Source organism: Anolis sagrei, chromosome Y (assembly GCF_037176765.1).
Source record: "Anolis sagrei isolate rAnoSag1 chromosome Y, rAnoSag1.mat, whole genome shotgun sequence".
NCBI classification, from domain to species: domain Eukaryota; kingdom Metazoa; phylum Chordata; class Lepidosauria; order Squamata; family Dactyloidae; genus Anolis; species Anolis sagrei.
Genome location: NC_090035.1, coordinates 78,173,823 through 78,180,855, shown reverse-complemented (window position 1 = coordinate 78,180,855; position 7,033 = coordinate 78,173,823).

Below are 7,033 nucleotides of genomic sequence, written 5' to 3'. Positions count from 1 at the left end.
CCTGAGGTCCCGACCCCCAGGTTGAGAAACACTGATCTAGGATCTCCAGGAAACTCTACTAGTTAACTTCTATGTTGTTGTTGTTGTTCATTCATTCAGTCGTCTCCGACTCTTCGTGACCTCCTGGACCAGCCCACGCCAGAGCTCCCTGTCGGCCGTCACCACCCCCAGCTCCTTCAAGGTCAGTCCAGTCCCTTCAAGGATGCCATCCATCCACCTTGCCCTTGGTCGGCCCCTCTTCCTTTTGCCTTCCACTTTCCCCAGCATAATTGTCTTCTCTAGGCTTTGCTGTCTCCTCATGATGTGCCCAAAGTACTTCAACTTTGTCTCTAGTATCCTTCTATAAGCCCCCCAAAAAGGGAGGTTTAATGTTTATATTGAAAGCAAAGAATATGTATACAAAAGGAGAAAGCAGTGATTTAAACACATCCACAAGACAAATTTATATCTCTAACTATGAAGCAGAATTTACATCCATTAGCCAGGCATCCTATTGATTCCTCTGAAATTCTGGAAAACTCATATATATACACATACAAAAAATAAAACGTGTGTGTGTGTGTGTATAACTTTTGTTTTATTTGTGTGTGTGTGTGTGTGTGTGTGTGTGTGTGTGTATATATATATATATATATATATATATATATATATATATATGAGTTTTCCAAAATTTCAGAGGAATCACAATATATATATATATATATATATCCCCTGAATCCTCTGTCTATTCAGAAGTAAACCCCAGTCAGGTCAAATTCAGTCAACCTTGAATTCAACTGCAGCTGGAGTCAATTAACTTCAAACCTTCAAAAAGATAAATAGAGCAAAAAGTGAATAAGAGAAAAAAGGAAAGGAAAAGAAGAAGAAAAGGGGAAAAAAGGGGAAAGAATTGAGCTTCTGTACTTCTGATCTTTTTCTTTACTTATTTTGTCCAAAAGTCAAAAATAGAAAATAAAAGTTTGATTTCTACTTTCTCCATTCGTGGTTGTATCCTTAAATGTGTTCAGTAGTTGCTGTTTTTTTATTAAATAATTATGGTTTTCTTCTCCTTTTTTCATATAGGTTTTAAACAATTGCCAGTCTGTCTTTTTCTTCAGTATTCCTTGATATCTTGTTAGAAATCATTTATCAGACAAATGCAAAGCTGGATTGTTGTAGGTTTTTTCGGGTTATATGGCCATGGTCTAGAAGCATTCTCTCCTGACGTTTCGCCTGCATCTATGGCAAGCATCCTCAGAGGTAGTGTGGTCTGTTGGAACTAGGAAAAAGGTTTATATATCTGTGGAATGACCAGGGTGACATTTCCTAGCTCCAACAGACCTCACTACCTCTGAGGATGCTTGCCATAGATGCAGGCGAAACGTCAGGAGAGAATGCCTCTAGACCATGGCCATATAGCACGAACAAACCTCCAACAACCCAGTGATTCCGGCCATGAAAGCCTTCGACAATACAAATGCAAAGCTATTTAACCTCAGCAAACTGAAAGCCGAAACCAAGATAACAACAAGTTATAGAACTCCAATATGCTGATGATAACATCATCTGTGCGCATTCAGAAGACCTACAAGCTACTCTCAACACCTTTGCAGAAGCTTATGAGAAGTTTGGCCTGTTATTGAACATCGAGAAAACCAAAGTGCTCTTCCAGCAGTCACCAGCCAATCCCTCTCCAATGCCAGAAATACAGCTTAATGGTGTAATGTTAGAAATGTTGACAATTTCCGCTCCCTTGGCAGCCACCTCTCCACAAAAGTCAACATTGACACTGAAATACAACACCGCCTGAGCTCTGCGAGTGCAGCATTTTTCCGAATGAAGCAGAGAGTGTTTGAGGACTGGGACATCCGTAGAGAGACCAAGGTGCTTGTTAATAAAACTATTGTCCTCCCAACCTTGCTATATGCCTGTGAAACGTGGACTGTCTACAGACGTCACATGCAACTCCTAGAAAGATTCCATCAGCGCTGCCTCCGAAAAATCCTCAAAACTCTTGGGAAGACCGATGGACAAATGTCAGCATGCTGGAAGAAGCAAAGACCACGAGCATCGACGCAATGGTCCTATCAACTCCACAACCGTTGTGACCCACAAGTGTCCCTTCCCTCAAGATGGCATCACAGAATGCTTTCGACCCACAAAATGTCTCCCTCACAGGCCACCCTTTTCAAAGCATGTCTTCCTTCAACACAACACAGGATTTGTGACACACACAAAAACCCTTCCTCTCAAGTCCCACACAACACAACCGTTGTGACCCACAAGTGTCCCTTCCCTCAAGATGGCATCACAGAATGCTTTCGACCCACAAAATGTCTCCCTCACAGGCCACCCTTTTCAAAGCATGTCTTCCTTCAACACAACACAGGATTTGTGACACACACAAAAACCCTTCCTCTCAAGTCCCACACAACACAACCGTTGTGACCCACAAGTGTCCCTTCCCTCAAGATGGCATCACAGAATGCTTTCGACCCACAAAATGTTTCCCTCACAGGCCACCCTTCTCAAAGCAAGTCTTCCTTCAACACAACACAGGATTTGTATCACACACACAAAAAAAACACTTCCTCTCAAGTCCAACACAACATAACCATTGTGACCCACAAGTGTCCCTTCCCTCAAGATGGCATCACAGAACGCTTTCGACCCACAAAATGTTTCCCTCACAGGCCACCCTTCTCAAAGCATGCCTTCCTTCAACACAACACGGGATTTGTGACACACAAAAAACCCTTCCTCTCAAGTCCCACACAACACAACCGTTGTGACCCACAAGTGTCCCTTCCCTCAAGATGGCGTCACATCCCATAAAATGTCTCCCTCACAGGCCACCCTTCTCAAAGCATATCTTCCTTCAACACTACACAGGATTTGTGACACACAAAAAAACACTTCCTCTCAAGTCCCACACAACACAACCGTTGTGACCCACAAGTGTCCCTTCCCTCAAGATGGCGTCACATCCCATAAAATGTCTCCCTCACAGGCCACCCTTCTCAAAGCATGTCTTCCTTCAACACTACACAGGATTTGTGACACACAAAAAAACACTTCCTCTCAAGTCCCACACAACACAACCGTTGTGACCCACAAGTGTCGCTTCCCTCAAAATGGCGTCACAGAACGCTTTCGACCCACAAATGTCTCCCTCACAGGCCACCCTTCTCAAAGCATGTCTTCCTTCAACACAACACGGGATTTGAGACACACAAAAAACCCTTCCTCTCAAGTCCTTTCACATTACACAATTGTTGGACCCCCCCCCCCCCCTTTTATTTAAACACAACACTACACAATTGTTTGGGCCCACAAAAGTCCTCGCCTCACACCTGAGGCTTATTCATTCCCTCAGACCGCCATTATAGGCCCCAAATATCCCCTCCATTTTTCAGTTCCCAATTAATTAATTGAGGATTCTTGTTGTTGTTTGGTATTGTGTTTTTGTGTGGGGATTTTTGTGCTAATAAGCCTTCTTGGGGTGTGTGTCTTATCCTGTTGTGTTTGATGTGTTTGTGAGTGTGTTAAAAGGAGAATTGCAAGGCTTGAAAATAGAAGGCGGCCATGCTGGAAAGAGACCGCTGGATGTATTTGCATTTTAAATACATATTAATTTAAATACATATTAAATACATATTTTAAATACATATTAAATACATACTAATCAATAAACAAATCTATCTATCTATATTATTATGATTATTATCATTATTATTACTCTGCTTTTTCTGTCCAACAAGAAGAGAAGTTACTAATAACTATAAATAAAATAATGATAAATAAATTAAATATATACTAATATTTAATATAAATGACCCATAGAAGTGAATTCTAAATAATGCATTGGAAAATATTATTATTATTCTGTTGATATGGTCAGAGGACTAATCAATAAAGAAATCTATCTATATTATTATTATTATTATTATTATTATTATTGTGTTGATGTAGTTGGAGGACTAATCAATAAACATATAAATATATCTATCTATATTATTATTATTATTATTATTGTGTTGATATAGTTGGAGGACTAATCAATAAACATATAAATATATCTATCTATATTATTATTATTATTATTATTACACTGCTTTTTCTCTCCAACAAGGAGCGAAGTTACTAATAATTCTAAATAAATTAAATAATTATAAATAAATTAAATATATACTAATATCTAATATAAATGACCAATAGAAGTGAATTCTAAATAATGCATTGGAAATTATTATTATTATTATTATTATTCTGTTGATATGGTCAGAGGAGTAATCAATAAACAAATCTATCTATATTATTATTGTGTTGATATAGTTGGAGGACTAATCAAGAAACATATAAACATATCTATCTGTATTATTATTATTATTATTATTATTATTAACCCCCTTTTTCTCTCCAACAAGGAGAGAAGTTACTAATAATTATAAATAAATTAAATAATTATAAATAAATTAAATATATACTAATATTTAATATAAATGACCCAAAGAAGTGAATTCTAAATAATGCATTGGAAAATATTATTATTATTCTGTTGATATGGTCAGAGGACTAATCAATAGTCCTCAATAAACAAATCTATCTATCTATCTATCTATGTATATTATTATTATTATTATTATTATTATTGTGTTGATGTAGTTGGAGGACTAATCAATAAACATATACATCTATCTATATTATTATTATTATTATTATTATTACCCTGCTTTTTCTCTCCAACAAGGAGAGAAGTTACTAATAATTATAAATAAATTAAATAATTATTAATAAATTAAATATATACTAATATTTAATATAAATGACCAATAGAAGTAAATTCTAAATAATGCATTGGAAAATATTATTATTGTGTTGATATGGTTGGAGGACTAATCAATAAACATATAAATATATCTATCTACATTATTATTATTATTATTATTACACTACTTTTTCTCTCCAACAAGGAGAGAAGTTACTAATAATAATAAATAAATAAAATAATTATAAATAAATTAAATATACACTAATATTTAATATAAATGACCCACATAAGTAAATTCTAAATAATGCACTGCAAAATATTATTATTGTGTTGATATGGCCGGAGGACTAATCAATAAACAAATTTATCTATCTGTCTATGTTATTATTATTATTTATACTCCACTTTTTCTTTCCAACAAGGAGAGAAGTTATTAATAATTATAAATAAATTGAATAATTTTTAATAAAATAAATATATACTAATATTTAATATATATGACCAATAGAAGTGAATTCTAAATAATGCATTGGAAAATATTATTATTATTGTGTAGATATGTTCGGAGGACTAATCAATAAATCTATCTATAAATGTATATTATTATTATTATCATTATCATTATTATTACCCCGCTTTTTCTCTCCAAGAAGAAGTTACTAATAATTATAAATAAATTATATACTAATATTTAATATAAGTGACCAATAGAAGTGAATTCTAAATAATGAATTGGAAAATATTATTATTAGTATTCTGTTGATATAGTCGGAGGACTAATCAATAAACCTATCTATCTATATTATTATTATTATTATTATTATTAACCCACTTTTTCTCTCCAACAATGAGAGAGGTTACTAATAATTATAAATACATTAAATAATTATAAATAAATAAAATAAAATAAATATATACTAATATTTATTATAAAAAATCAATAGAAGTAAATTCTAACTATATTAATATATTAGTATGTTACCAATAATTAGAATTAAACTATAAATATACTAATATGGAATATAAATTGCCAATAATAAAGAAATGATAAATATACTAATGTTACTAATGGTTATAAATAAACTAATATTTTAGTATGTTACCAATGATTATAAATAAATATTTATTAATATTTGAGAATAAATTACCAAGAAGTATAACAACAATAACAATTTTATTACGGTCCATAGACCCATCAGTAAAACCAACATTTAGTATAAATTCTCGCATCTCAAGAGATCCGTTGTACAAGATACATTTAAAAAGTATAAATAAATTATAAATATATTAATATTTAGTATACATTATCAATAATTAGTTGCTTTGAGTTCCATTCTTGGGGAAAAGGAGATATTTAAATGATGATGATGATAATAATAATAATAATGATGATGATAATGACTCTGGCATAAGTCAATCAAGGGGGTCCCAGTGGTGATCTGCACACTGGGTGCAGTGCCTAAAGACCTTGGCCTGCACTTAAAAACAATTGGTGCTGACAAAATTACCATCTGAAAGCTGCAATATGACATGTGATTGAATACAAAAGCCAGCACAGGGATCTTGTTTGCTGTGTACTAATCTTGATGTGTATCAAATAATAATAATAATGGCATTTATTCTGTTATCTGGTTGCCATGAATCCTAGAGTTGGAAGTCCAAGTCCAACCCCATTCTGCCAAGAAGCAGGAAAATTGCATTCAAAGCACTCCCGACAGATGGCCATCCATCCTCTGTTTCAAAGCCAAAGGGTTACCAATAATTATAAATAAATTGTAAGTGTAGTAATATTTAGTATAAATTACAATAATTAGAAATAAATGATAACTATATTAACATTTGAGTATATAGTACCAATAATTATAGATAAAATAACATTTGAGTATAAATTACCAATAAGTACAAATAAACTATAGACTAATATGTAAATAAATTGCCAATAATTAAAAGTACATTATAGACTAATATTTCAGTATGTTGGCAATAATTATAAAAAAGTTATAAATATAGCAATATTTAGTTATAAATATAGCAATTAATTTAGTAATTAATTACCAATAATTAGAAGTAAATAATAAATATACTATTTTAGTATGTTAACAATAATTAGGAGCAAACTACAAATATATTAATATTCAGTATATAGTAGAAGAAAGGTAGCATCTAGACAGACAAATTATAAATAAATTATAAATATAGCAAAATTTAGCATAAATTACCAATAATTAGAAGTAAATTATAAATATATTATTTTTGTATGTTACCAATAATTAGGATCAAACT